The sequence below is a fragment of the Papaver somniferum genome, chromosome 1 (assembly GCF_003573695.1).
Source record: "Papaver somniferum cultivar HN1 chromosome 1, ASM357369v1, whole genome shotgun sequence".
In the NCBI taxonomy this organism is placed as follows: domain Eukaryota; kingdom Viridiplantae; phylum Streptophyta; class Magnoliopsida; order Ranunculales; family Papaveraceae; genus Papaver; species Papaver somniferum.
In genome coordinates this window covers 218,650,307-218,654,263 of record NC_039358.1, presented here as the reverse complement: position 1 = coordinate 218,654,263, position 3,957 = coordinate 218,650,307, and the positions used below count along the sequence as shown (strand labels likewise).

Genomic DNA, 3,957 nt, shown 5'->3' with positions numbered 1-3,957 from the left:
GTAAGTCTTCTTCTTAAGTCTAAATTCCAACTGATGTTGCCGTCAGTTATAGAATAGAACTTATCAATGTTGTGGTCTTTTTTCCTTGATACTCTGAACAGGTTGGGAAATTCTATCTGAAGCTTGAGATCGCCGATCCACTGATCTGTCCAGAATAGAGTCCTATTTCCCTTGCCAATGCAATATCTGATCCCCTCCATGAATTTTTGCAATCGCATGTTGACACCTTTCCAAACCGAACTACCATATGATGATCTAATATTCCTTATATCCCATTTATTCTTCGTAAGCCCATACTTCTCTTTAGTAAGGACTCTCCACAATGATTCTTCTTCATTCGTAAACCTCCAGCACCATTTGCACAATAACGCATCATTCATAACCCGCAACTGTCTAATGCCAAGCCCACCATATTCTTTTTCCATACACACCTTTTCAAATGAAACTAAAGCATATTTCTTCTTGTTGTTTGTGTCACTACCCCATAGAAAGTTCCGCATGATCTTGTTAAGTTTTTTCTCGACTGACGCCGGCATCGAATAAACTGACATGAGGTATATGACAAGTGTGCTTAAGACACTTTTGATTAAAACCAATCTTCCACCATAAGATAAAAGACTCCCTTGCCAAGACTGTAGTTTCTTCTCCATATGCTCTATAACCGAGTCCCAAATATTCTTGTGTCTATACTGGGCACCTGTTATGTATCTTGGAATGCCAACAGGTGCCCTTTATCGATATTCTGTTCTTCTTGTTGCGGTTGCAAAGTTCATATGTATATATTAAAGCATAAGAAAGAATGGATCAAGGGGAAGACCTTCGATGCTCAAACTAAGGATTGGGAAGGTTTGCTACCATGGTGCTTCCGTTGTTACTTTGACACTCTTACTACTACCACTTCTACTGCCATCACCACTCCTACCCGTCTATTGACTTTCTCCGATCAGGTGCTACTGTATTGGTTTGGCAGGAGCAGTCTTGTGTTCTACCATTGCAAACAAACATCTCAAGGTGGTAAAGGGCATCCCAGCAACACATGGTATTCAAGATGATGATCATATATATACTGCACGTACATGTATTATCAGCTGCATGCACGCTCAAGTGGAGAACTTCCAGTCTCCGAAGACCTTCATTCCTGTCGAAAATTCTTTTGAATTTTAATGCTTTGATGATTTTTTAGCAGTTTATGACAAGTAAGCCTGAAGTAGGTTTGCTGATCCGGTAAAGAGCATAATACTTTTGTCCTGTAAGCAAAGTTAAGATTTTCCAGCAGGCGTTGCACATGATTCAGATCATTATATGAATAAATGACATGCCTATCGCATGTGCAAAAAGAAAACCAGGACGGCCATTTCACTTCCCATATCAGTTGGGAAATAGAGCTTGTTCTTTTTTGTTGTGCTCATTCAGTTTTGAATCATTAAGTTTTGGGGTTTTTGTAATTTGGTTTGCATTTTTAAATTTTATATGTGGGCATGTATCGAGTGTCCTTTACCAGCTCATTCATCCTGTGAATTTTTCAAACCGCATCATCTCTTAATTTATATAAAAACAAACTAAACTTTTATTCAAATTGCTGAAAGTGTACACACATATTAGAGGCTGACATTGGCGCATGCACCACGTGTTTATGAAGAACAGTTTCATCATCATCATGATATTATTATCCATCGACTGGAGGAGGAGCTACAAATTGTGGCGATGGATTTCCTGGGGGTGGGGAATGACGGCTTCGCGATGGCCAAAGGGGCCGCCCAAATAGATTTCCACGAGGTGAAGGAGGGTTATTTGCGATTCTTACTCTCAGCAGCTTCCTTGAAATATTTATATTCATCTTGGTGTATACTAGCTCGTTAGCATCTTTAGCTGCAAAATTTGCCAAGCGCCAATAAAAGAAGAAGCGGTCAATAATCCCGAAAGCGAACTCATGGAAATAATCTGTACATAACATCAATACTAAGTAAACAAAAATCAAAAATCTTATGTGCGAAGATTTAAATACGCAGAGTATTCCTTTTTCTTTAAGCCCAAATGAAAAATAATCTTAATATTTTTTCTTTTCTTTTTCACGCTCGTTCATTTCATCGTACACTACACTACATTTCCACATAAATAAAAAGGCAAAGCCTAAAATCTAGTATTACTAAAGGATTTCTTCGACCATTATAAATATTCCATAAATCAAGTCTAATCATGAATACCTGCACCGATGGTTCTTGGCAAGTTGAAGCCGATGAGTAGAAAAATGATAAAAAAGATTGTTCTTGGAAATCTCGCAGAAACGGACTCCATTGCTTGATTAGTTGCTATAGCTGCTAAAGAGAGATACTGCCCGGATCATGTAATTCCTTGAAGCAATTTATAAAAGTATGACATACGTACTAAGTCGCTAGTACCCCTGAGGGAAGACTACTTTACCTCGTACGTGCTCGGTCAAGACAATTATTTTAATACAACAATCAAAATCATTAGCTCATGCACGATTGAGTCAAAATGTAGTATGGAGCCTAGTTAGTAACTTCGCGAATGATTGGCGAATTTTTCCGTATCGCGAATTTTACCGTTTTATTCGCGTACGTTTGCAACTCCGAACCCAAGACGCGTATTATGTGACATTCCCGGATTATTCGTGAATCGTTCACGAACTTTACGTATCCCGAATGATACGTCCGCTTAATTCGCCAGAAATTTTTTAGCTTTTATGTTTTCAAAGGCCCTATTTTTTGGGCTTTACTGCCTCCCAAGCATACACAGCCCAATATTAGACGTTGTTGTAATTTTTATGAAACAAAAATGACAGAAAAGATTTGAAGGTGAAGGTGAGAGAGATCTAAACCACTATACCACGTTCTCTTTGATGACTAATGTTGTATATATTATTAATATCATCATATTAAGTTTATTTTTTCTTTAAATAACTCACATGTATACATAAAATTAGTCCATGCCCTTATAAATATTAATTATTTATTATATATGGATACCGAATTTTCAGATCCGAACTCACATTTATAAATCGAATTATACACGTACGTATGCCGTTCCGAATTACTGACGAATCACGTTCCGTTGACCGAATTTTGGACCGAATTTGGGTTTTACAAAACCGTATAATACTCGTACGTTTGCCGTTCCGTACGTTTGCCGAATCCCGAATTGCTAACTAGGGTATGGAGTAACAGAGTATTCTTTTGTTTGAGCCTGCAAGTATACTTTTGAATTCAACTATTTGGTTTTGGCAACTCCAGTGAGAAATATCAGACGTAAAATATAAATATTGATGCTCCCTAAAATGAAAATAGGTACTTGTTCGAATTGAACCTGTGGTATAGCCAACTGGTCATCCACGGTGCTCTTCCGTCTATCGATTATGTGATTGCAAGAGTTTAAGGTTTTGTTATGTACCAACAAAAAAAAAATAGTTTCGGAGTCTGTCAGACAACCGCACGACCACCACAGCAGAGGCCAAAGCCAAGCTGAGAACGATCATCTACAGCCACACGGCCTACATCATAGGCCTGTGAACCATTAATCACGCTCTGGTCGTGCGGTCCTGGTTCATCAACCAGACTGAGGTTCCTGTCTCCTTAGAACTCAAGGATACAGAGGTACGAGCCTATAGAACAGATCCTGTTCAAGTAAGGTCGTGTCCAGTTTCCCGATTCCACTCCCTTTAAACTAGACTTCATTTCGCAGTGTCATCGTTGTGGGACTAAGAAATGAAATGAAATGAGGTTCTAGAATCTGGATACTTCTATATCCCCTGGGAGAAAGAATAGATATATACGTCGCAGGTTCGAGACTCGCATAGCCCTAGCAAACATCGTTGATTTTGTTGGCAAGTTCAAAAATGATAAGCAACAGTTGATTGTATACCTACTACAGTATTTACTCCGGCATAAATTGTATACCTAAAATCAACATTAAGCAGCAATGGGAAATGATGAGTGGTCG

General features: G+C 38.6%; 1 non-coding gene across 1 annotated transcript; it reads right to left on the bottom strand.

Annotated features, from left to right (window-relative positions):
- Positions 1-3,431: 3,431 nt before the first annotated feature.
- LOC113342556 lies at positions 3,432-3,651 on the bottom strand. Its single transcript, XR_003356723.1, has one exon. It is a non-coding gene; the product is annotated as a small nucleolar RNA U3 (small nucleolar RNA).
- Between the last annotated feature and the right edge of the window lie 306 nt (positions 3,652-3,957).